Source organism: Oryctolagus cuniculus, chromosome 1, assembly GCF_964237555.1.
Source record: "Oryctolagus cuniculus chromosome 1, mOryCun1.1, whole genome shotgun sequence".
Taxonomy (NCBI): domain Eukaryota; kingdom Metazoa; phylum Chordata; class Mammalia; order Lagomorpha; family Leporidae; genus Oryctolagus; species Oryctolagus cuniculus.
Genome location: NC_091432.1, coordinates 54,412,280 through 54,440,248, shown reverse-complemented (window position 1 = coordinate 54,440,248; position 27,969 = coordinate 54,412,280). Strand labels below are relative to the sequence as shown.

Here is a 27,969-nt window from a genome sequence, read left to right as displayed (position 1 = left end):
AGAGGTTTGTTTTCCCCCTAAAGGACACGGTCCTTAGGTTCTGAAGACAAACTAAGCCCAGTGCCTTCCAGGAATACTCAGACACAAGGAAAGATGGAGCCAAAGAGAGTGTCCACCTCAACTCCTCCCCCGCCCCAGAAGCTAAGCCAGGGTAGAGCAAACTTTCAGCCATCAAACAGAACTGGGCACACAAGGATTAAGACTTTGGTATCAGACTGGTTTTCAAATCCCAGTTCCTTCCCTGTCGCTCCCCCTCTTCGTGGAGGAACGACACAGGACCCTGCGCTGTTCTTTTGTCTGCTCGGCCCTCCCCGGGTTTGCTGCTGGTTCTTCCGGGGTTGGCTGCCGTCCCTTCCACCTCCGTGGAAGGGCGGTTCCCCCTGGCCACTTTCCCCACTTCCGCAGGGGAGCGGCACACCGCCAGCCGGCTCTCTCGGGGGCTGCACAGGTGTTCCCTCAGATAGATGTTCCCCTTAGATGTTCCTGGTGCATTGTTGTCTCTCTCCTCCTTTATAGTCCTCTTCCACCAATCCCAACTCTGCTACCCACACGCCGAGTACGCTGCTCTCCTCCAATCAGGAGCAGGTCCTACAGTTTATTGGTTGAACTGGAGGCAGCTGTGTAGAAGCTGTTTCTCCCTTCTCAGCGCCATATTGTGGGAGAGCAGATGCATAGAATAAGTCTTAATTCCAGTAACTTAGTCTAGTCTGGGTTGCTCCCCACACTTCCCTTCTTTGCTTCTTTGCTATGGGATCTGAGTAGCCATTTTCTCATTTGTAAAATGCAAATTAAGACTCTCAACTGGTAGAACTGATTTAAGGATTAAATGTGGAAATATATGGAAGCAATTGGTCTAGTGCCTAACAACAACAGAAGCCCTCAATAAATGATTCTATTTGTGACTTTGAAGTGATGAGCTGCTGGCTCAAGGTCCAGATAGATAAAAGGAAAGAGGTGGTTATATACTATCTGGTATAAATTTGAACTACTCCAATTTCCACATTTATGTAAAGATGATATCAGGGCTACCACCAGACAGAATTAAGTAAAATGGCCTGTCTTTAGGAAGAATCCAGGGGTAAAGGAGACGATGAAGAGATTATGCAAGTGCAGGAGCTTAGAGTATAAGGTGGCTATGAGATTGGAACCCCCTATCCAGGGAATGCACTAAACTACTGGGGGCCTCTTGGATATCTACTGAGATGGAATCGGATATGGAACCATGGTATCCAAACAGGCAAGAACCACAACAGATATCAGAATCAGGGGATTATCAGTATAAGTACTACTCCCCACTCCATCCCAATTTGACAGATGAGAAAAGTACTCATTAAGAGTTAGGCAGACAGGGGCTGGTGCTGTGGTGTAGTAGGTAAAACTACCACCTGCAGTGCCGCCATCCCATATGTTCGAATCCTGGCTGCTCCACTTTGGATCCAGCTCTCTGCTATGGCCTGGGAAAGCAGTAGAAGATGGCCCAAGTTCTTGGGCTCCTGCACCTGCGTGGGAGACCCAGAAGCTGCTCCTGGCTCCTGGCTTCAGATCAGACCAGCTCCTGCCATTGTAGCCATCTGGGGCATGAACCAGCAGATGGAAGACCTCCCTCCTCTCTCTCTCTGCCTCTCTCTCTCTCTCTGTAACTCTGCCTTTCATATAAATAAATAAATAAATCTTTAAAAAAAGAGTTAGCCAGACAAAGAGATTGAAGGTTCAAGAAACCATGTGCCTTTAAAAACTAAAAACATAAAATGGGGGATGGGGCAAAAACTTGGTGGTTCCATGACTAGGGGAGTCTGGGGCGAATTCACCACCAAATTCTTTCTAGGATTTTTTTTTAAATCACAGAGATAAAAACCCTAAGAGGATTGTCCTTAGCTAGTAAAGCCCATTAGCTGGATGAAAATAGTGCTGGCAGGATCTGTATATTCATTGCTTGCACAGAGTCTCATCTCAGAATTATGCCCAGTAAACCATTAAAATGAAATACAAGGACCCATCCATCACTTAGCCCTGGGATTTTTATAAGCTGGTATTAATTAGTACTGGCCCAAGAAAAGCCAGCAATCAACTATCTTCCCTTCCTATCTTCCAGGGGGAATGTTCACTTCTTCTCAAAATCTGGAATTTTTTTCAGAGGGCTGCCCTGTAAAGCCTACCCAACCGAGCCCAGCCCTAGAAGACAGCCCTGGCTTCTCTGAGCAGGAGACTGTCAGCAGAGTTTCCATCATCAGTAGACTCAGATGGGCAGTTAGCAACTTTCAAAAGCCAAGTCTCAGCAGTCCTCAGAAATGGGTTTAAATCTTGGCTCTGCCACTCCAGCAAGCGACTTAATCTCTCTGTGCCTCACTTTCCTTCCTTGTAAAATGGGACAAACCATAGCTCCTACATCATTGGGTTGTTATGAGCACTAAAAAAAGACCATTCATGCAAGGTACTTGGTAGAGCACCTATCATATTGTAAATACAATAAAAATTGGTTAAAATATTTTATTATTTTATTTATTATAAATAAAAGATTTTATTTACTTGAGAGGGAGAGTTACAGAGAGAGGGAGAGACAGAAAGGTCTTCCATCCACTGGTTCACTCCCTAAATGGCCACAATAGCCAGTGCTGGACCCATCCAAAGCCAGGAGCCAGAAGCTTCTTCCGCATCTCCCACGTGGGTGCAGGGGCCCTAGCACTTGGGCCATCCTCCACTGCTTTCCCAGGCCATAGCAGAGAGCTGGATAGGAAGTGAAGCAGCTGGGGCCAGCGCTGTGGCTCACTTGGTTAATCCTCCACCTGTGGCGCCAGCATCCCACATGGGTGCTGGGTTCTAGACCTGGTTGCTCCTCTTCCAGTCCAGCTCTCTGCTGTGGCCCAGGAGGGCAGTAGAGGATGGCCCAAGTGCTTGGGCTCCTGCACCCGCATGGGAGACCAGGAAGAAGCACCTGGCTCCTGGCTTTGGATGGGCACAGGGCCGGCCATAGTGGCCATTTGGGGAGTGAACCAACGGAAGGCAGAACTTTCTCTCTATCTCTCTCTCTCACTGTCTATAACTCTACCTGTCAAATAAAATAAAATACATATATGTATATATGTATGTATATATGTGTGTGTGTGTGTATATATATATATGTATATATATATATATAAAGGAAGTAGAGCAGCTGGGTCTCAAACCAGCACCCATATGGATGCAGGTACCACAGGCAGAGGCTTAGCCTATGGTGCCACAGTGCCAGCCCCAGGTTGCTCTTTTTAATATTTGAATATTCAAGCCTAATTGGTTGCCATGTACTATGCTGGAAGCTGGGGCATGGGCATACCTAGTGTGATGGAATGGAACTGGCTTTGGGGGAATGTACATCTGAATTTCAGTCCTGCTCTACTATTTATTAGTTGTTCAAACTTATTAAGTCCTGTAACCTCCTCAAGCTCCAGTCTCCTTACCTAAGAATAGTCTACAGTCTCCTTACCTAACAATAGTGTTGCCAGAAAAATATGAAAGTATTTTTTGAAAAGTGCTTTGACAACACAATTATGGAGTACTTGGGCATTTTGCTTCTCTCCTTTTCTTCATTTCTGCTGCTCTTTGGGGCCTCTTTTCTTAGTGGCACCAACCAGAAGTGACTGAATGGAAATCCCTCTGTCCATTTTATCAGTTTTTCTTTTAAGATTTATTTATTTATTTGAAAGGCAGAGTTAGAGAGAGAGAGAGAAGCAGAGAAAGAAATCTTCCATTACTGGTTCACTCCCCAGAGGGCCACAACAGCTGGAACTAGGCGAGTCCAAAGCCAGGAGCCAGGAGCTTCTTCCAGGTCTCCCACACGGGTCCAGGGACTGAAGCACTTTGGGCAATCTTCCACTGTTTTCCCAGGCCATAAGCAGAGAGCTGGTCAGATGTGGAGTAGCCAGGACTCAAATATGTGCCCGTATGGGATGCCGGTGCTGCAGGTGGTGGCTTAACCCACTACACCATAATGCCAGCCCCTATCGGGTTTTATTAACCCTATAATATTCTTGATGAGCAAAATATGTGAAGATTGATGAGTTTCCAGCACAGATCCTGGAGAGGAGGTATACTGTTTATATTTCTACTACCTGGGATAAATTTAGGCTACTATGAAGAGATCATATTTTCGAGTCAAATCTGTTTCAACTTTTATAAACTCCTACTTCCACCACCCCCTTTATACTTATGTGGGCATGGGTGACTTACATAAGCCTTACTTCTCTGAGTCTCAATGCCTTTATCTAAACAATGGGCATAAATATACCTGACACACAGGTAAAATATAGTATCTAGACCTATTTGCCATTTCATACGCACTACTTATTCTAAATGAAAATATTTGCTTCAAGTCTTTCAAGTGCTAAGATGATAATGAGTTTTTAGCACTACCAAGGTCTTTTTATGAAATTCAGTAAACTCCCAACCAGCAGACTCAAATGCGATTTCTTCATTATCCTCCTCTTCCCCTGAGACCCCACCTTGTAACTAATCCAATCACTAAATCACACAAAGCTCCGTGGGATCTCTCCCAAGCTCCTTTTTGAGAGCCAAGTACCGGGAGAGTAAATCACTCTCTAGAACCTATGTTCTACCAGTAGAAGTGTGCTGAGTGCGACCATGTGCAAATACTCTGTGAGGCCCCAGGGATAAAAGATAAATAAATATGAGTAAGTAAATTTCAGTCCCTGCCCCTCACAGTAGCAGTGCTGTGGGACCAGAGCTCTGATGGCACAGTGGCCCCAGCTCAGTGAGCATGCATACTGCTGCTGGGCCTTGCATGACAGATGAGAGCTCAACAGGTGGTCAACGGAGAGAAAAAGACTCTGAGCAGAAGGAAACATATGTGCAAAGGCACAGAGACCTGGGAACGATGAGAAATTTTGGCTGTAACATGGTAGTATGGAAAAATTTTGAAAGAATTTAGGAAAGCAGTATAGGAAGAGACGATAAATCTCAGAACCAGGGCAGAGGCGCTGGGGGTAACGATAAAAAAGAGGCTCTGAAAGGCAGCTCTGAGCTGCATCACCAGGTCTCAGCAGTCAAAAGACACTGGCGATGGGACAAAGAGGAGCATCAAAGGTGACTCTTCGGTGTGTAGCTAGGAGGCATGGGTGGTCGGTGGTCCCAGGGTGGACTCTATGTAGTTCTAGCAAGAAGAAGAGGTGTGGGTATAGATTTTGAGCTCTATCTGGCACGTGTTGCATGTGAGAAGCATGTGAGGACCTTCTCGATCATGTGGGTTCCCAGACAAGGCCATGTCCAGTGTGTTGGAGCTCTGGGGGCTGTGCTGACTGAAACAGCCTTCTCCCTGATAAGTGGTCGCGTCCACCTTGCTGGGCAGACATGCAGACGCATCTGGACTGGATATAGGTTTTAGTAGTCATCCTTACTAACAGGATTGCTAGAGTCATAGAGCTACAAGTTGTTCTTTTTGTATCCCATGGCTCCCAGAATGGGGTGGAGGTGTGGTAGAAGAATGAATCACAGCTAGGGACTTGATTCTCTTGATACAGCTCTCCCCTCTCTCTACCTCATCTTTTCTTTAGTGTTCCCATCTTTCTTCCTTTCATCTCCTCCTGCTTCTCCTTTGCAGCTCCTGGTGAATGCTTGAAGAATCCTGGCTTAGCAAACAGGCTAAACCCTCCACTTAGAAAGCAAGCCCTAGCTTTTATCTTCCTCTGTGGGTTTGGGTTCGCTAGAATCAAAGTAACATTAGCACAATTTGTTTGGATTAGCATGAAGACTTCTAATCCGCTCCTTTGCAATATTCCATATTTTAATAACTTGAATAATTACTGCTTCCCTTTTCTAATTAAGAGCTTAGAGACAGAGCCTTGGAGAGGGACCAAACAGTGGCATTTGGTATTGTGGCAATGTGAAGAAACCTTCGCAGAGCAGAATCAGTATTCAGAGCTGACTGCGAAGCTCTTGGATTTCAATTCTGCGAGCATTTATTGTGCCTGCTCTGTGAACAAGGCCCTGAATGCTAGCGATTATGCATGTGTAGGAGCTTCCTCCATTGTGCTTGGAATCCAACTAGGATGCTCCACGTTGCATTCCAACCATAGCAAAAATTCTCTAACAGTGTCTCCCTGGTTACGTGGCTGAAGTCCCTAGAGTTCAGGGCAAATTCCAGACCACCTTGACTCTACCTCACCATGCCAACCTCAGGGAGGGGCATTGGTGGTTGAGCAGAAGCTCCCATTGGGGAGTTGCCTTCAAACACAGAGCTGGGCCAAATTCCCAGATCCAGGAACAACTTTTCTGATCAGTAAGCTAAATGACGCTGTCAAGCCTTCCAGACCTTCTGTTTAACCTTTCGCCACTGCCCTGCACTGCCTGGGTGGGGGCCATAACAGAAGCAATCACTGGTCTCTGGGCAAGGTGAGCCCAGGGTGGCTGGTGCTGTAGCATGGAAGGTTAAGCCTCTGCCTGCAGTGCTGGCTTCCTGTACTGGCATGGGTTTTCAAGTCCTGGCTGCTCCACATCCAATCCAGCTCCCTGCTAATGCGCCTGGGAAAGCAGTGAAAGGTGGCCCAAGTGCTTGGGCCCCTGTATCAATGAGGGCAGGGGTGGAGAGTTTCTGAAGAGAGGAGAGGAGTTATCAGTTCTTCTTCAGGTAAATGAACTTTAAAACAGATCACTGCTTATCACGTGAAGGATGAGAAATTAACAACAAAAGAGCAAACAAACAAAACCCACCAGCTTCCAATGATTGCTGGCAGCCAGGAGGTTAGAGACAAAACCAGGGAAAGGGCAGTAGGGAGCAAAGGAAGAGATGGCACAGAGACCAACTGAAGGTTTCGGCGACTGAAACCAGTTGAGACGTCACTGTCTGACATGGGTTTGAGCCCTCTCACCCAAGGACAAGGCCCTTGAAAGCAGGGAAGCAGGGACTGTGTCTTACTCATCTTTGTGCCTCTGATGCTTTGCAGACCACCTGGCACACTGGTGGCTCTCATCATGGTAGAAAGCTTAGCATAGTGACTTTGGGTGGGCTTCAAGGAGAGCTAAAAATCCCCCAGTTATTTGCAGATTCTCATGTGCCTGGGAATATTGTGCATGTGCATCTTTGTGTTGGAGAGGGCCTATGACTTTATCAGACCCTCAAAGGGCTCTGGGATCCATAAAACCAGTTAAGAACAACTGCTCTAGGAATTTGTTGTCTTCATAAATGCTTCTAACTCTTGGTTTCTGTTTTTATTCCTTCTCTAAGCACAAACTTCCTATATAAATAAGAAAACTACAGGGTCAACAACATTAAATGGATACTTTGGGTGCTAATGCATTTTATTTGCCATAAAACCCCAACATGTAGCTTCAGCCATGAGTCTAAGTTATGCTGAAACACCGAGAGACATTTTCCCTGCCCTTGCCTGACCTTCTCTGGTAGCACCCCCAGTTCAGAACCCACTCAGTCACCGCTGATGTTTCTATGAGAAGGTGAATCACTTTGCATTTGGACTTGAGCTTCTGCAGCAAGTGCCTTTGAAAAAACACCTTCCTGAGAACAGCAACCTGCACCGTTCAATTAAGAGCAGGTAACTGGGACTGGAGGTCTATGTCTGTGAGGATGGGGGAAGGAGGGAGAGAGATGGCCCTTCTGACCACCGGCACCTTCACCAAACACTGTTATGGCCAGGCAGGAGAAGAAGCACTCCTGCGTGCCAGAGTAGTCAGGGTGATGTGGCTTAGTGGCCAAATGATGGATTTTCTGTGCTATTCCAATGGTTTGGGAGACTTTATAACACAGTATTTAAAAGCGGGACTGTCCTGGAAAATCTAGAACATACATTCCTTGGAAGAAAATAGCACCTGACCTCAGGAAAATATACAGTCTAATTGGGAAGATAAAGAACATATGCAGGAAAAATCGGCCTATTTGACAAAGGGACCCTGTGGCGTGTGCTCTGGGCAAGAGGGACCGTGTAGATAAGAGGAATTCAGAGAAAAGATATGCCACTGTGCAATTAGGTATTCATAGGAAAAGATGTATAAAAGAGAAAGCAAAGGCAAGGAATTAGCATACTCTGCACCTCATGCTCTCACATCTATTTTAATTCCTTTTCCTCTAACCTTAAGGGAGAACTGACTATGAGCCAGATACAAGATGCGGTGATTTCACATATATTATCTTTCATCCTCACAATACAAGTGTATGAGGTAGGGGATGCTCTCAGTTCATGAATGAGGGCTGAAGTTCAGAAAGAGTGAGTAACCTCCCCAGGACACTCAGCTGGTAACTGGCTGGGCCAGAACTGAAGCCGGGCTCTGTCTGACTCCAAAGATGACATTCTTTCCACAACACACAGTGTCCCTGAAGGGCTACTTAAAACATTAAGCTAAGAGAAAGGAGCCAAGCACAAAAGGTCACATATTGCATGATTCTATTTATATGAAATATCAGAATAGGTATATCCATGGAGACAGAAAGCAGACCAGTGGTTGCCAGAGGGGGAATTACTGTTTAAAGGGTACAGGAATTCCTTATGGGGTGATGAAAATGTGTTGGAACTAGATGGAGACGATGGTTGCACAACTAGTGAATGTACTACATATCACTTAATTGTTTGGTTTAAATGGTTAATCAGCAACTTTACGTGATGTAAATTTTACCTCCATTTCAAAAAAAAAAAAACTCTCAGGAAAGAAAACACAAGGAGACAAAAATCAAGAAGTGAAGCACCTCCAACACATTGGGGAGAAAATGAGGAGACTGAGCACAGCAGAGCAGCTTGATAAATCAACATTTTCTTCTAGAGCAAGTGAAGAATTTGGGAGTTGGAGTGAGAATTCCCAAGCATGGACACCTGCCTTCTTAATCACGGTCGAAGCAGCTGTCCTGGCTGGAGTAATGAGAGGTGAGTGCCACTGTGGGTTCCCCAGCTCAGAAGACGCCATGCTCTATTGGAGCATTCGCAAGTGACTCCACTGCTTCACCAACTGTGGCCACTTCTTGGTTGCTGAGTGGCAAATCTGAATCTCTGACTCTGATGATAACCTCTTAACCAGTGAGGGGGCCCCCTCAGCCATCCATCTTCCCACCTCAAAAGGGCTTCCTTCTTGGCATTGAGGGTACAGTGCCTCAAGAAAGTGTCAGGGTTCCCTTGAGAGAGTCAGTTTCCCTTTACTGCCTCTTATGTTGGATGTGACGGACACTAAGGCAACCCATGGAAATGCGGCGTTCGCAGGGCTGGGGTGCACCCCTGGGCAAGGATCTGCCCCCCAGGCAGTAGTGAACCCAGCCATGGACTTCTCTCAAGGCTTCATCCCTCTTCCAGCCTCACTGGAATGTTTGCTTTCACTTCATGCTACCTACTCTCAGAAGCATGCGAACTATTAACCGAGGCTTCTATTCATTTGGAGTTTCACGCAGCAAATGGATGCTTTCAAACCCTTGTGGCCTTTCTGGCCACATAAAAAGGTGGCAGATGCAAGCAGCAGATGTTCCTCTCCCTTTTCTTGGATTCTGGGGCCTGGCTGTCCTGGTGAGCCTGTAGCCCAGTTTTCTCCATCACACAGCCTCTGTTCCTGGAAGGTGTCCACTGAGTGGATCAGGGATGCAAGAACCACGTTCTTCAGATGGCTCTTCATGCATGGGATCATGGAAGTGCTCAGGAAGTCTGCTTTCTGGGGACCAGCTCGGAGTCTCACATGGTTGTCACATTCTATGTAGGAGACCAATAAGAGTTCTATCAGTGCCCAGAGCAGCAGCACACAGAGGATCCATCCAGGTCCCAATGCATTTCCCATTCACGTGCTGTAAGCCCAGTGAATTAAAATGTGCAGCAGCCTTGGGAATAGTCAGTGACATGACCTCAGCCGTCCCAAATGTCATACCAGGTCAAGAATTCTGTGCCATGCCCAGTAAGAAGCCCAACTCATTGTTCTTTTTTTTTTTTTAATTTTATTTCCTCTTTTACAAAATTTATTCATTTACTTGAAAGTCAAAGTTACACAAAAAGAGAAAGAGAGGCAGAGAGAGAGAGAAAGAGAGGTCTTCCATGCACTGGTTCACTCCCCAATTCGCCGCAACAGCCGGAGCTGTGCCAATCCAAAGCCAGGTGCCAGTAGCTTCCTCTGGGCCTCCCAGGCAAGTATAGGGGCCCAAGCACCTGAGCCATCCTCCACTGCCCTCCCAGGCCACAGCAGAGAGCTGGATGGGAAGTGGAGCAGCCAGGACTCGATCCAGTGCCCATACAGGATGCTGGCACTGCAGGCGATGGCCCTATCTGCTATGCCATAGAGCCAGCCCCCCATCTCAGAGTTAAGTGTAATTCCTACCACTCAGCATGTGCCCACTGAATGACCTTTAGACTTAGCAAGTGACACACCTAGGAGACTCTCTCCTCCACATAACCTGCTTTTTAGAGAGAACCAGAACTTCCCCTATGACCTCCTGATGAGCTTTAGCCCCACTTCCAGCCTCACCACAGGCTCCGGGAATCTTTAAAAACCTTTATAATATCATTTTATCAAAACCAGTAACTTGGTGCAAACTTGAAGACAGCCAGAAAATACAAAACTCCAATACCAATATAAACAAAGTTTATTTTATTTTGAAATTTCTTCTTTGTATTTCTGAAAATAGGATTCAATAAATATTCATTATGAAACAAAAAATACTAATAGTACAGACAGACATCTACTAAGCATAAAGCAAAATTCCCTATTCCTCTTCCTCTCCTTCTCATCTCCCATCAATTTCTCTTATAAGAATTAGCCACTGTTCAGCCTTTCAGGTATGTTCCATGCATTGCTCACACACTGGATTACATGCACATAATTCTTACTTTTTACACATGGCGAATAACACGGATGCAGTCTTCTAAAACATACCTTTCCATTTAATATAATCACATGTCCATGTGCATACATATGTTCTTCTTTCGTTTTATTATTCAACAGTACAGGGGGACTATTATTTATTAAGACATACTCTAGTGATAATAATTAAGTCATTTCTGCTTTTTTCTTCAGGATAAACACAGTAGAAATCTTTCCATTGCTTTGGGAAAAGCACCAATTGACTTCACTGTAAAAGATCCAGGAGACAGGAGGTTGCCAAAGTAAGTTATAGGTCTCTCCTATCTGTTCAGGATAGGAGTGCCTCCTCTCATTTGGTTCCTCTGTCTCGCAGCAGGTAAGCCTGGAATCCAGTCATTGGCATGTTCTCTAATTCTAGGTGTTGCCAACTACTCCCAGGCTGCCAGATGTGAAGACCTGCCCTCAGTGCCCATGGGATCAGGCTCCACCCACACAGAATCAAGCTTCACTCACATGTGAACATGCTTGGCTCACACGGGACCAGGCTTCACCCACATGGGACCAGGCTTCCCTCACATGTGAACATGCTTGGCTCACATGGGGCCAGGCTTCACCCACATGTGAACATGCTTGGCTCACACTGGACCAGGCTTCACTCACATGTGAACATGCTTGGCTCACACGGGATCAGGCTTCACTCACAAGTGAACATGCTTGGCTCACATGGGATCAGGCTTCACTCACAAGTGAACATGCTTGGCTCACATGGGATCAGGCTTCACTCACATGTGAACAAGCTTGGCTCACATGGATCAGGTTTCACCCACATGGGATCAGGCTTCACTCACATGTGAACATGCTTGGCTCACATGGGATCAGGTTTCACCCACATGGGACCAGGCTTCACTCACATGTGAACCTCCTTGGTTCACATGACAATCAGGCTCTGCAGTATTTCTGCTTCCACTGCCTCCATGCCTGACTCCAGGGATCCCTGGGTTTGGGGCTCCCTAAGTGAGCACAAAGTCACCAGTCAAACCCAGTTCCTAGAGACTATTCTTTCTGTCTGTCCCATAGGCTTCTGTGTTGGTCCTTGGATCTTCTGTTAGTTCCCCACTTGGAATGGATCCCAACTGGCCAGGCCTCTTCCCTCATCTTCCTGCTCCCTCCAGCCCTTCCTCCCCAGCCTACTTCTCTCTAGCTCGCCCACTTCAGGGCCAGCATCACCACTGATGGTGGTGGTGAGATTCTCATCACAGCTCCCTCACTTCCCTGTGTTCTGTGCTGACCTATGTCAGATTCACCTCGTGCTGACTACTCTTGCTTTTCTCAAAGTCACCCAGGAATCCCTCTGCCAGCTGGCACTCTCTTCTCTCTGGCTATCTCATGATCAGCCTCATCCCGCGTTTCATTCATCTATTCAACAAATATTGATCATCTGCCACTAGACGCCATCACATTTCCTTCCAAACTGCAGACTTCCTAGAATAGCTTACACGTCGGGCTCTGTATTTCTATTGTACTATGCGTGGCAAGTTACTGAAATTTCATAAATGTATGCTATAGAATGGATAGCATTCAGTGCTTTTTCTGGAAGTTACCATCATAGTGCCCTATTCCCATCCCATTGACACTGCATAACAACAGACAGCATTTACTAAGGACTTGACAGGGTTGGCCTAAGAAGCATGTATGTATTGATAATCCTCACCTCAGCAACCCTGGGAGACAAGTACTGCCATCTTCCACAGTTGAGAACTGGTGGTTCCCTAAGTCACACGAGTTCACCCAGTCTAGAATTAACACAGCCAGGAACCATATCCAGGCATCTGACACCCAGGCCCGCACCATTAATAACCATGGTATTCTGTCTCTCCTTGGCAGCTTTCCACATCAGTTCCTTGAGCAGAGGCCAAAAAAATTGATCAGTGATAGCTTTAGGGTAGTCTGACAGATGAAGGGGCCAGGACCTACAGTGAGAGAAACAACCCCAGGCTGTGGCCAAAGGGACATCTTAGCAGGTTCAGTGATCACCAGGCAGTGGATACCACTGTGCCCACTATGTGAGGCGGGAGGTACTCAGAGGCCAGTGTAGAGGGCATGGAGCCTCTGAGACAGCTCCATGCCGTCTGCCCCATCCTGTTGATAAGGGGTGGCCAGCCAGACTTCTTCAACCAACCCCGGTCATCTCCACACTTCTCTGCATTGGTGGTGAAGAGCTCATCATGAGAATTCAGGATACAGACTCTGGGGTCAGAATGGGGCCCATCCAAACCCTGGTTAACACACTTCCTAGATGTGCGACCTTGGGATAAGTTAGTAAAAGCAGCTGCTATGCCTCGATTTCCTCGTGTATAAAAAGGTGGAGATGATAGTATCAGACAGTTGTTGTGAACGCCTACACCATGGAATTTGTATAAAACACTTAAAGGATGGGATCGGTGCTGTGGCGTATTGGGTAAAGCTGCCCCTTACAGTGTCTGTACCCTATATGGGCGCTGGTTCAAGTCCTGGCTGTTCCACTTCTGATCTAGCTCTCTGCTGTGGCCTGGGAAAGCAGAAGATGGTCCAAGTCATTGAGCCCCTGCACCCACGTGGGAGACCTGGAGGAAGCTCCAGGCTCCTGGCTTCAGATTAGTCCAGCTCTGACCACTAAAGCCATTTGGGGAGTTAACCAGCAGATGGAAGACCATTCCTGGGAAGGTGTGCACCTCTAGGGCTCCCATGCACGGGTGAGGAGTTAGTACTGTGCTAGCCTGTCCCCCCTTCTGTCACAGGTGAGCAAGCAGATGCCTTGGCACACTGTGTTACTTGTTTCAGGTCACAGAAAAGTGGAGAAGAGCTCTGAATCTGCTTTCTACCCAACACTGCTCTGGCTGGGAGAAATTCTGAATGTTGCCAGTTGAGCTAATTCATTTGGCAAATTGTTTCAGACACTTTAGCCATTTATACAAAACTAAAGATGAATGACTTCTAATCAAATGCAAGATGACATGGTATGAAATCGCCAAGGGGCACGTCTGCTGCAGCCTTGAGTGCTCAATGGCTGGGACGACGGACGGACGGCTCCTCACTTTGACCACAAGAAGCATGACATTTGTTAGGTAACTTATTTTATATGCCAACGCTTCGAACAGTAAGAAATAAGTAGAAAGGCAATCTGTTCTTCTCTCAGGAATTGTTACATAAAAAAGGAGAAACACATCCCAACTGCACGTCCACTCTCCAGATGGCAAACACGGTGCTCCTGAGTAATGGCATCCATCTTCTTTCAATTACCAGACTGGGGCACAGCCACCTCATGAGCATCTGGGGCAAGTGTCCCTGCCATGCTGCTTTCTTGCCCCTGGAGTCCCTCAAGGACTCAGGCAAAATGCTAACAGATTTGACCAGCAGCAGGAGCACAGTGTGTATAGTAACGAGTGTGGTTCCTGGGAAGAGACCCAACGGCCTACTTACGGATGGAGCTCTGCCTCTCAGCAACTGCGCAGCCTCGACGCCCTGTCCTTCAGAGGGGGAGAACAGTTGCCCACGTTACAACCTGCGAGGATTAAACAAGACGAGGCTTGAGACAGTGTTGCTGTGGCTGACACATAACAGGGGCTTATATTTTTTTTTAATTGAAAAGCGTACAGCAAATTATTTTATTTTCTCTAAAGGTAATCTAAGGCAAGCTGTTCCTTTTCATATTCATATGCAAATAAGGACAGAGAGAAGGAAGAAATTGTGATTATGGGGCGCAATGTGGCCAATCACTGTTCTGATGCTGCCACCTGCTGGAGAGCCAGCATCCCACGCTGCTATTGAAAGGAATGCGCTGAAATAACACGGGGCAAAGCCCTTCCTGCCCGGTCCCATCCCCTCCCCTCCGTCCTTCAGATCTGGACCTAAAGCTTCCCTGACTCTTCTGATGCCGGGGTTGCTGGGATCAGCATATCTTCTTTAGAAAGACATTTCTCCAAGGCGGGGTAGGACATTTACCTAGTGAGTCACACTGCCCCGCATTGGGATCAAGAGGGCAGCTATGGGCTGTGCTGTACAAGAAGTCAAAATCTAGTATGTAGCCCATATACACCACATCATGTTGGCCCACATTGTTTTCTGATAAAGTTCAAATTATTCACCAGTGCTTCAAATGCCAGAGTTCACCTAAAACTGCTGGAGAATCTAAGGATATGGCAACACACAACTACACCCCTCTAGGACAGCAATGCGCCCTCCTGAGCAGCAAGCGTCCCAGAGCCTGAGGAGGCCCTCCTTAGTCCAACACAGCCCTGCTGCTCCCTCTCCCTCTCTCACTTGGCCCTTGACCCCAGCTCTACGAACGTTGTCATCCCCTGATTCCCTACAGCAAAATCTTACATAGAGCAGGATGGCTGAATAGAGCTAACTAGAGCTGGGTGCGTGAATACAGAAATGCTTTATGCCTTCAAGTAATAATAGTAATTAGTCATCTCCAAGCACTTAGCTTGTGCCAAGTGCAAGGAAAAACATTCTGACCCCAATTTTTTGACCTCGAAGACATTTTCACCCCATTGTCCATTCAGGTCTCACATCTTTGTTCTATTCATTAGCTTTGTTCTCTGCCATGAAATATGAAATCATTGACTCATCTAAATCATCATAAATATTACTTGCAGAAATATCTATACAACTGCTGTTGCTGTGGCTCACTAGGTTAATCCTCCGCCTGTGGCACCGGCACCCCATATGGGCGCCGGGTTCTAGTCCCAGCAGCCCCTTTTCCAGTTCAGCTCTCTGCTGTGGCCCGGGAGGGCAGTAGAGGATGGCCCAAGTACTTGGGCCCCTGAACCCGCATGGGAGACCAGGAAGAAGCACCTGGCTCCTGGCTTTGTATCAGCACAGCTCCGGCTGTGGCAGCCATTTGGGGAGTGAACCATCGGAAGGAAGACCTTTCTCTCTGTCTCTCTCTCTCACACTGTCTATAACTCTACCTGTCAAATAAAAAAAAAAATACCTATACAAACAAAATTAGCAGTGGCAAAAGCTTCAGGTTGGTAAAATCTGTTACTGACCAAAAAAAAAAAAAAAAAAAGAATAGCATCTTTTAGTTACTATTTGAATTTAAAAGAGAGTCTTGATCTAACAATTCAACTCAGATGAATTGTATTCACTAAAATTAATGATCAAAGGAAAACTGACAATAACAACAGTTATAATCAGTTAAGATTGGTTTAGGAGTACTTCAAAGTGTTCATTGAAAAAATGGAATTAAAAGATATACACTGAACCAACGGCAAAGGAAGACCTTTCTCTCTGTCTCTCTCTCTCACTGTCCACTCTGCCTGTCAAAAAAAAAAAAAAGATATACACGTCTTCATGAGCATTCTGAAATACTTTCATATGTTTAAAATGCTAATTAGGGGCCAGTGTTGTGGTGTAGTGGACTAAGCCTCCACCTGCACTGCCGGCATCCCACATGAGCATCAGTTCATGTCCCACACGCTCCTCTTCAGATCCAGCTCTCTGCTATGGCCTTGGAAAGCAGTAGAGGCGCAAGTACTTGATATATATACTTACTAAAATATATTTGCTAACATTTTATTTAGAAATTTTGTATTCATATTCACACACAATCATTGTCTATGACTTCGACAGGTTCATAAAACACTTAAATTACTTATTCTTCACAAATGCAATAAAACTCAATGTGGATCTGTCTAGCCCTATTGTCTTCCTCAATCATAGTACATAATCAGCTTTCTAACTTCTTATATGATAACTGGTACTCACATTTTTCACTTCGGCTTTTCCTTTTGATGATTTATAACTTTACTACAAAATGAACCATTTCATCTATTTTCAAATGCAATGCCAGAGAGGTGCATGTAATACTCCTTTCAATTGTTTAATCCCTCTCCTTTCTAATCCTACACAGTTTGCTCTCTTTCTCTTCTCTAACCATAGAATCAGAGTTTGAATTCTAGTCTCTGTTTCCAGCCCCAGTCCTCAGGCTGCTGCTACCTACCATACTCCGAGAGGACAATGGAAACTGCATCTATGAATGTGAATCAGGTTGACTGATTTGATGGAAAAATGTAGTCAATTGCCAAATTTTGACAAAGTTTACATTATTCCCATTTTTACTTAAAAATAACTATCCTAGCATTAATAGAGTGAGTGGTAATACTTGGCAAAATCTTGGGGAATTTCAGTTTTCTTCATTTAATAAACAGACTCATTTCCTTCACCCTCAACCCATATTTTGACCAGCACCAATCATTTCCATGGACGAAAGGAAAAATACTCTTTATCTGAGACTCTGGCTGTTATTTAATTCCTGAAAATGGTATTCAAACTAACATGAGATTTCATTCAGTTTAATAAAAAACTACTTAATTAGAAAGAAGCTTTACTACTATCTCTGGAGATATATTAATATCATTAAAAAGAACATATGCTTGAAAGTTGTATGTACATTTATAATTTTGTTCCCTTCTGAATATGAAAGTCTATTTAATTAAGGTTATTACCATCTTTACAGCTTTTTCTCAAAGGAAATGTTCTTCATTCTAAGCTACATAACTTCTTGGAAAAAATATTTTTAAAGAAATCGAAATTCTACAGGAACACATGCTTTAGTTATATTCCAAATACACCCCTCCTTGCTCCCTTATTATATTTCTATAGTGTACTATAGGCCCAGATGGCTCCCCTGTGCTTGCTTGATTTTTCTCGCTGTGACAATTATTTAACCTTTTTTTAATGAGAAACCTAGAAAAAAGAACCAATTCTCCATATAAGTCAAGCGAAAAGAAGGGAGGGAGGGAGGGGGGAGGGAAGGAGGGAGGGAGGGAGGGAGGGAGGGAGGAAGGAAGGAAGGAAGGAAGGAAGGAAGGAAGGAAGGAAGGAAGGAAGGAAGGAAGGAAGGAAGAAGGAAAATGGGGAGGAGGGAGGGAGAGAGAAGGGTGTAGGGCCTGGCAGGAGGGTTGGTGAAAAGTGCACCTGCAACACACTGGACAAGGATGTAGCTTACTGCTCATCTGTTCATTTCACTTTGTAAACATTTTTTTCTGTCCCCATGGTCAACATCCTTCTATTTGTCTTCTGTTCTATTTCCCTTGCAATTCAGAGTTCCATTCTCTCACTTCTCTTATCCTAAATATAATCTGACCTCTGCTAACACTGTTCTCCCAGAGACCACCTCCCCTGTTAGGGGCTGAATTGTGTCCCCACAATATCCACACATTGAAGTACTGATCCCCATTACTTAAGAATGTGACCTTGTTTGCAAATAGGGTGGTTGCAGGTGTAATTATTCAAGATGAGGTCATCTTGACTAATTAGGGTGTAGGGAGAGCCTCTAATCCAATATGACCTTATAAAAAGAGGCAATCTGAACACACAAGACACATGGGGAAAATGCCATGTGAGCCTGAAGGCCAAAATGGTGGTGATGCATCTATAATCCAAGAAACAGTAAAGATGCCAACAAACCACCAGAAGCTAGGTTGGGACATGGAACAGATCCATCCCTCACAGTCTTCAGAAGGAACTGACCTTGGTGACACCTTGATCTTGCACTATCAGCCTCCCAAACTGTGAGACGATAAATTTCTGCTGTTGTAGTGATAATGATTTTTTAAAAGACTCAGCTTTTATCAGGCATTTGTGTGCCAAGCAGCCTTCTAAATATGTAGGAACTTCAAAAAATTTGTGTGAAGAGCAGGCATTTGGTCTAGAGGTTAAGATGCTGCTTGGAACACCCACATCCCCTATTCAGTGTGACTGGGTTCAAGTTTCAGCTCCACGTCCAATTCCAGCTCCACTTCTGATTCCACCTTTCTGCTAATGCACACTCTGGGAGAAGGCAGATGATGGCTTAAATGGTTGGGTCTCTGCCATCCACCTCGGAGACCTGGGTTGAGTTCCAAGCTCCCAACTTCAACCTATCCCAGCCCCAGCTGTTGTGGGCATTTGGAGGGTCAATCATTAGATGGAAGCATACCCTCTCTGTCTCTCAAATAAATATTTTTAATTACTCCCTTTTTATTATAATAGGTTGCCAAGGTGTGCTAATTCTACTTACAATATCTATTTAGGTTGCCCTATCCTGCCTGGTGCACCTACCTGAACTATCCCAGTAAATGCCTTTCTCCACATTCCATCCTTCTCCTCCTCCCATCCACCCTACATCCCATCTCCAGCTCCTCCTAAAACACTCATATCTTCAGTCCATGCTCATTGCCTAAAGAATGATATCCAAAATTCTTACAGATGAGGATGCACCAGGATTTAGTCCCAGTCTACCCAATCTCCATGCACCAAACACACTCAGGTTTTCCTGACATGGTTCCACCTGGCATATCCTCTGCAGCTCTAATCCTTTAATCAGAATGCTTCTTGCTATAAAAATATATTCCAGACATTTCACCAGCTGTTGGATACCTCTCCCTCCTTTGAACCCACTTTATGCTCTTATCTACCTGTCTTGACTCATTATCATTCCATGCTCTGTACTTTTTGTTATTTGGCCATGTGTCTAATAATCCTGACCAGACTGAGTTCAGGCCAGGGGGCAGGAGCCATGATTCATCTTAGAATTTACCACAGCATGGCTGGCGCCGCGGCTCAATAGGCTAATCCTCCACCTTGCGGCACCGGCACACCGGGTTCTAGTCCCACTCGGGGCGCCGGATTCTGTCCCGGTTGCCCCTCTTCCAGGCCAGCTCTCTGCTGTGGCCAGGGAGTGCAGTGGAGGATGGCCCAAGTGCTTGGGCCCTGCACCCGCGTGGGAGACCAGGAGAAGCACCTGGCTCCCGGCTTCGGATCAGCGTGGTATGCTGGCCGCAGTGGCCATTGGAGGGTGAAACAACGGTAAAGGAAGACCTTTCTCCCTGTCTCTCTCACTGTCCACTCTGCCTGTCAAAAAAAAAAAAAAAAAAAAGAATTTACCACAGCACATAACATATAATCTAGCATGTGGAAGGCTTTACTGGCTTAATTTTTAAAGTCTCTGAGTAAAGTGTTGTATTAGCCAAACAGACTAATAGACTTCTTGACATTCACAGAGTTCAGAGCAACTGAACCTGGAAAATAGATTGAAAATCCCCAAACTCACTGGCGACCTGGCTCACCTGAGTGAGTACCATTCTGATCTGATCCAGGGTTGTCATTATGGACAGCAATCCTGCTTTTTGTTCCTGGAGAGCACTCCAGGCTAACAAGTCCCACTGGCACCAAAGTCCTTTTCTCATTCCCACCACACCCTGGATGGGAACAACATGTCATTATCCTCCTTCATAACAGTGTACAAGATGCTAGATGGAGGCCCAGCTCCCTTTGCAGTAATAATAAGATAACCCGTGCCAAGGGACTTTGAACTTGGCAAGTTCCATTCTCCCTGTTGCTGCTATGGTTATTCCTGTGCCCAGAGGCCATATCAGGAAACTCCAGCATTTACCTGAAGCTTGATTATTCAGAGTCCATGGGAAAAACTGGTGGAAACTCCAGTGTCTTGGTTTCCAATCCCAAGACATGGACTATTGGGCAATCTCAGCTGATCTTTCACTGGAAAGCACATGAAGGGAGGGTTCTGGAGCCCAGTGAGGAACAAGTACTTGTCTTTCTTCTACAGATTAGAGAGCCCAGGGATGAGAATTCCGTGAAGCACAAAGTTTCTAGGCAGGACAAGGAAGAAGCTAAATCAGAAGATCAAAGAATCAGAGCTGGTAGTTAGAATTTCTAACAAGATCTGGTTATTTTCCTCCCAAGGCAAGAAAGTCAAGAAACTATCAGAGGGGGCCAATGCTTTGGCACAGCAGGTTAAGCCACAGCCTGCAATGCCAGTATCCCATATTGGAGCTGGTTCTAGTCCAATCCAGCTCCCTGCTAGTGCACCTAGGAAAGCAGTAGAAAAAGACCTGAGTGCTTGGGGCCCTGCACTCACGTGGGCAACCTGGAAGAAGGTCCTGGCTCCTGGCTTTGGCCTAGCCCAGCCCTCGCTGTTGAAGCCATCTGAAGAATGAACCAGCAGATAGAAAATCTCTCTTTCTTCTGTCTCTTTCTCCTGTCATTCCTTCTTTCTATATATATATATATAACTCTGCCTTTTAAATAAATAAACAAATCTTTAAAAAAAATTACCAGAAATCCTTCACTGGTTCTGCTATATTATTTAGTGGTATTGTTGTTAACATCAACATAAAGCAGGAGGAAGAGTGTGGACAGAGAGGTTGTCCATCTGAGTCATCACCTTAGGCAAGCAACTTTATCTTGTAGATGACTGGGAGCCTTTGAAGAGTTTTAAACATGGGTGTGACACATTAGACTCCTGATTTAGAAACCATGGTAGCAAATGGATTGGAAGGGACAATACCAGAGGAGAGGAACTGTGGAAGCCGTCATGGAAGAAGGGGATGACAATTTCTGCCTTCTCCGTCTCCTTGATAATGGGAGGAAAGAGTTTGAATTGAGAAATACTGACAAATAAAATCAGCAAGTGCTGGTAAATACTGCATAAAATCCCAGCCAATGATGACTTTAACCTCTTTTGTGCCTCAGACTCAAATATACAATTGTCTTGTGGTAGCCCACAGGTTTATACTAAATTGCACAGAGAATACAGGAATGATTAAAAAAAAAAAAAAAAACAAAGCTTCTGATGACTTTATACTTGAGACAGACAATACCAACAAGAAAACTATCCAACAAAGACAAGTGTTATGCAGACAATTAAAATAAGGTTGGGGTGGGCATTTGGCACAAGGGTTAAGTTGCTGCTTGCAATGCCTGCATCTCCCATTAGAGTGCCTGGGTTTGGGTCTCAGTTCTGCTTCCAATCCCATCTTCCTGCTAACGTGCACCCTGGCAGGCAGCAAGTAACGGATCCTGTACTTAAGTAAGCCATTCTCGAGAAAGACCTGAATTGAGTTCTGAGCTCCTGGCTTCAACCTGGTCCAGCCCTGGCTGTTGCCAGCATTTGTGGAGTAAACCAATAGACAGAAGATCTGTGTGTGTGTGTATGCCTTTCAAATAAAAATAAATAATGAAATAAGGTAATGGGATAGGGCTTGGGCTCCTTTAGAATGAGTAGCCAGGGCAACTTCTCTGAGGAGGTGCTACTTAGGACTGCTAAGGCTATGTGAAAATCAGGGGAAAGTGGCTGATTGAATTGGAAGACACCAAAGCAGATCAGTGCAAATGGACTGGAATGGGCAAAGGAGAAAAAGGGAACAAAGAGACCATAGAGATAGGCAGGGCAGATCACGTACAACTTTGTAAGGTGGAGGAATCTAGATTTTATTTGAAGTATCAAGGGGAGCTGGTAGAAGATTTTAGTTAAGGGAGTGACTTTATCTCATTTAAATCGCTAAGTGATCACTCTTCCTTCTATATGGAAAATGTAACAAGGGAGGGAGACTCATAGTTGTAGCTAAGCAAGGAGACTTTTACAGTTGTCCCTTTGAGAAATGGTGGTGGCTTGAAAGAAAGGCAAGTGAATTCAGGATCTGTTTTGATGAAAGAAACAGAGAGGAAGAAAGAGAAGCATCAAGGATAGGGATGACTGAAAAAGAGCAGTTTGACACAGAAAAATTTTGTATGTTGAGTTTGAGATGCATATTAGAGATTCCAGGGAATGTGCCAACTAGGCAGGTGAAAATCCAAGTGCAGAATTCAGTTGAGAGGTTGAATGATTAGCCTATAGATGGTGTTTAAAGCCAGAGGATCACATGGATTTCTTAGAGAATAACAAAGAGCATGGACAAAGCCAAGACCTGAACTCTGAGATACTCAAACATTTAGAAGTCAGATAAAAGGGGAGGAACTGAGGAAGGAGCAGCCAGTAGAGGGAAAGTAGTCAAAGACAGTGTGGTGTCCCCACAACCAAGTAATAAGAAAAAAACTGCTCCTGAAAAGGCAAGGAACTATCTGTGTCAAATCTCAGTCCGAGGTAGAGGAGGACTGAGAACAGGATTTTACAAGACAGAAGCTCTTGATGCATTGAAGAGAGATCGCAGGAGAATGGTGGGGGAAAGACTTAATTAGAGTGAGAGAGAGCAAGGTAATGCAGAGTTCTGACAAGGAAGTGGTTCAGTCAACCGTGTGGATGCACAAGTGATGAGGTAAGAGAATGGCCTCAGTGCTCTTGGGAAGTAAAATTCTATGCCAAGGATAAGCGGTAGAGGAGAGTAGTGACAGCTAATGCTAGTAAAGAGCTCTTGAGGGCGAAGCTAACCAGGTCAAGGGCAGGAGAACACAAGCACAGACCCTGCTGAGCCTGGACACCAGGAGCTGGCGTGGCACATTTTGTGGAGTGCTGTGCAGAAGCAGTAGCCCAGAAGCAGGAGCTGAGAAAACAAAGTTCTCCTAGACCTAGAGTTAATGTTCTGAGGAATGAGTGCAGAAAAGGAGAAAGAGCAAGGTAATAGAGAGTTCTGACAAGGAAGTGGTTCAGTCAACCATGTGGATGCACAAGGAAAAGTGTCCTGGGCTGTGTTTATGAGCTGGGACAAGAAAAGAGGAACTGAGGAATGAAGGACCCTGGGTGGGAGAACAGGCAGGGAAGAGAGGTGATCAAAAGAGAGCTGGATAAGAAGCTGGTGAGAAGGTGGGAGTTAAGGAACTGTTGGTGAGAAGATCCTTAGCTAACCAGGACCTCAGTTGTTGACAGTGGCTCCATCTTTGGCAAAGATGAACTGGTACAAAGACCTATTCCCAGAGAAGTCCTATCCCAACCTTGGCACACTCGGATCCAGACAGTGCCAGGTGAGCTGAGTTAACTGAGCCTTGCACAGCGAGCCAGCCCTGGGCTAGTTCTGCAACAGCAAGTGGTCCCCATATGGGTGAGACCTACCCACTGAGCTGGAGGTGTTGTCTCCTGGCTTTTAGGAAAGCACCTTGTGGCATTCTTTCGAAGCAGTGCTATCTTGGTGTTTCCAGTGTTCCCAGAGACTCAAATTTGGGGTCTGCAAAAAATCCAAGAAAATCCTGGGTTCAGAATGTACCTTCCTTCCAATAGGTGATGGCCTGGTTCTGACCCAACTCTTCTTTGTTAGGTCCATTAGAACGCCTTCCCTCAGACCTTAGTGCAAATAGACAACCCCAGGCAGCCCCACCTCTGCACATGCCCAGACACACTTGGCCCCTAAGTGGGAGGAAGCTTCCTCTCAAGATGGGTCCCTGTTAATTGATATTTTCTTCCACTGTGTTGTAGGATTTGAGGAAAATGGGGATAATAGTAGAACATTAGTTCCTTGGCACAAATAAGCACTGAGTAAATATACTGGGGTAAGAGAATGAATGTACTTAAGAAAAAAAGGCAACGAGAAAGAGAAGGGAGTAAAGAGAGGCCTCAAAATTTTGGGGAAAAATTAAAACACAGTCGTCATTTGTATGTTCGCTGAAACTCCCTTTTTTGCAATCCATCAATGAACATTTTTTTTACTACTCACTGAATTATCTCCTACAAATAAATAGTCACACTGACGATTATTCTTAAAAATTTCTATAAAGGTGAAAAACTAATATTCTATTTTCTACTCTTACTAAAATAGACAACAGCTGACATTACCTTATCTATATTTGCTACTAACCCAAAGTCAACAACCCAAGAAATTGCTGCTACATATTATTCATAATAACTAAACTTGGAAACAAATTAAATGTATACCAACAGACAAATAAATAAAGAAAATATAGTAAAGAGATACACTGGAATAAAGAGATAGAAACCCTACTACTGACAGCAACACAGATGGACCTACAGGACTACGCTAAGTGAAATAAGCCAAACACAGAAAGACGAACACCATATGACTCTACTTACATGTGTAATCTAAAATAGTCAAACTCGCAGAAACTCAGACAAGATTGATGATTGCCAGGGTTAAAGGAAAAGGAGAAATGGAGAGCTGATGGTCAAATGGCACAAAGTATCAGGTACGCAAGATAAGTAAGTTCTAGACATCTTCCACACAGCATAGTGTTTACAGCTAACAACACTATTGTGTATCCTGAAATTTTCCGAATAGGTAGCTCTTGTTTTAATTCTTATTACCACATGAAGCAAAAATAAAATACAATAATAATAATAAAGGGGTGAGAGGAAACTGGGAGGTGATGATGGTGATACTTTCGCAGTTATATACTTACCCCAAACTCATCAAGTTGCATACGTTAAATGTGTACAGCTCGTTATAAGTCTATTATAACTCAATCAAGTGGTTTTTTAAAAAAAGAATTGCTCTTCTCCAATTTCCTCATCTATTTTATTTCATTTACTGCAAAAACTGTTAAGATTCATAATAGCATATGTATAAATATATGTGTATGCATGTGCATATAATTTTAAGATGTTTTGTTTTCTTAATTGCAAAATAACAGAAACATAAAAGCTGAAAACTGTTTTGAAATTTGGATTAGCTCATATCTCTGGGTAATTTCTATGACTAAGCACTTTCCTATCTTGGTTTTTATTTTCATTAAACACTCTAGGAATATTAGTATCACAGCCACTTCTTAAGAGAAAGAATGAAGTCAGTTTTGTGTGAATATATTTTATCTCATCTGGTTTCTTTGCAGTTTGATACAAACACATTTTCCCTCTAACTGTCACCACTAAAAACAGTAGTCAGGATACCGGAGTCTTCATTATTATCTTCCATAAGGCTCACACTCTCCAAAACATGCTTAGGAGTCATATTACCAGCAACCAGCATTACAAAATATGCTCTCAGCCCCTTTTAGCCTTGACCTACTTCATCCAGGCAAACCCTGAGGCTGTTCTTCCAAATCGGCTTTCTCTCTGAAGAACAAGGAAGTGCCACGGCTGAAGAAGGAAAGAAATCCTGTGTTTCTGGCCTCTTGGGTGCTAGCATGGCTTCTGATCCTCTGGGAGAAAAGTTGCTCTGAGGGAAACGGTTGTACTCCTGAATTCCTTCTCCACTGAAAGATCTCTGCCCCGCTTCCACAGAATCACTGAGATGGGGACTCCCTGCTCCACCTCCAAGCCCTGACGTTTTTCGGAGTTGCTAAGAACAAATAACTACAGTGACTGCTATGACTCGTGGGACAAGTCCTGACTTTCTTTTCGTTTTTGTTTTTTTCTGAACAAGGCTTTTGAATTAGAAAAAGCTCTTGAGTGTGACCAAACAGCTGCCTGTTTTTTCAGGGCTTACCGTTCCTGTTTGAGAACCCTCTTATCTTTCAGACTCTCCTCCCAAGATTTATCCTCTGAGTTACATGTTTTCAACTCAAGTACAGAAGGAGTGGATGACAACAGAGGCTCTGTGTTGTGAGGACAGCTGTTTATTTCAGGAATGGCAACTCCTAACCCAAGACTAACAATGATTTCCTTGTGTAAGTTTTCCTTTCTGCCTTTGGGATCTGCTGGGATCACCTCCTCAAAAAAGTATGCAATAGTTTTAAGATCTTCATGGTTATTATCTCTGGAAATACTGGCTATCTGGTGGTCATTGTTGTCAACTCCACAGACACACACATATAAACACACCGTTGTTCTGGCTTTATTTGGTCTTACTTTTCTTGCAAGAAATAGGGTTTCTCTTTTTTTAATATTTATTTTATTTATTTGAAATACAGAGTTAGATAGATAGATAGAGAGAGAGAGAGAGAGAAAAAGATTGATCTTTCCTCTGCCAGTTCACTCCCCTAATGGCCACAGTGGAGCTGGGCTGATTGGAAGCCAGGAGCTTCTTTAGGTCTCCCATGTGGGTGCAGGGGCCCAAGCACTTGGGCCCTTTCCTATTGTCTTCCCAGGCACATTAGCAGAAAGCTGGATTGGAAGCAGAGCAACCAGGACTTGAACTGGCACCCACTGGGGATACTGGCGCTGCAGGCGGTGGTTATACCCAGTATGCCACAGCGCTGGCCCCTGAGAGATGGGGTTTCTACAAAACCTTTTAGAAGTATGACAATGAGTTTTAACTAAGACTTTGTAAATGTGCTGTTTCTCCACTTATCAATAACAGACAAGAATGAAAATGAAATAGGAAACATTTGATTTTGATAAATGTCATCTTTGGTGGCTTTGGTCTTGCCTACATACTTTTGGTCATGTTTAAGGTATTTGTTTTTAAGAGTTTTAAGAGTTTTAAGAGTATTAGAAATGTTTGAGACATTTTTCAAATATTTGAAAATGTCAAATTCTGAATACAGTTATCATGTCTTCAATTTCCTTATACAAAATATGAGGCTTATTTTGGCAATCTGTGCAATTTTCCAGCTTTATCTGTTCATTAATAATTATTTGTTCTCAATATTCTCTTATAGACATCAGAATTTTCAAATTGGTTCTCATCTAGTTGCAACTGATACTTAAAATAAGACAGACAATAATGGGCCCAATTTATTTATATAATAAACATTTAGATGGTCACTGTATGCATAATCCTACACTAGATTGTATATACTGTCATATCTTAACAATATGGGGAGGGGTTCTTGAACAAATTAAGCAAGTATGTAATAGGTGGTCAGATGGAGATAGCTCCTCTAAAAGTAAATCTGTCATATTCTTTTAGTAATATTACATAGAGTACAATAATCTAATTGCAATTCAAGTGAGGTTGGATATGTCCAGCAACTTTGCATGTAAGATGATTCAGCTGTAACTTGATGTATTTTGGGTAGAAATGGTTACTTCTTAAGCATGTGCTCCCTAAAGAAGGTGCAGATGGTGATTTGATTTTTTTTATTTGACAGGTAGAGTTATAGACAGTGAGAGACAGAGAGAAAGGTCTTCCTTCCGATGGTTTACTCCCCAAATGGCCGCCACAGCCGGCGCTGCACCGATCCGAAGCCAGAAGCCAGATGCTTCTTCCTGCTCTCCCATGTGGGTGCAGGGGCCAAAGCACTTGGGCCATCCTCCACTGCCCTCCCAGGCCAAAGCAGAGAGCTGGACTGGAAGAGGAGCAACCAGGACTAGAACCCAGCGCCCATATGGGATGCCAGCGCAGCAGGTGGAGGATTAACCAAGTGAGCCATGGCGCCGGCCCCTGATTTTTTTTTTTTAAGCAGGAAAAAAAGTACTTTGGTTGCCAACTTAGTGAAGTTTACATGAGAGAATGTTTCCATTTGATGAAGCGTATCAAAGAGGCCATGTTTAGAGTAGGAAAGCCCATGAGGGAACTTCATCTGGGGACCATGTGTATGGGAGAAAAACCATCCCAACACACAGACACATCAAATCACCAAAATCTGAAGGTTCAGTTTACAGAAATA

At 44.4% G+C, this 27,969-nt stretch overlaps 1 long non-coding RNA gene across 1 annotated transcript in view; it reads right to left on the bottom strand.

The window, feature by feature from the left end:
* LOC127484385 (uncharacterized) overlaps nucleotides 1-27,969 on the bottom strand; it is a 66,833-nt gene that overhangs the window by 7,046 nt on the left and 31,818 nt on the right. The window contains exon 3 of the long non-coding RNA XR_007911305.2: nucleotides 14,224-14,305. This is a non-coding gene — a long non-coding RNA (uncharacterized lncRNA). The remainder of the gene's footprint in view (nucleotides 1-14,223; nucleotides 14,306-27,969) is intronic.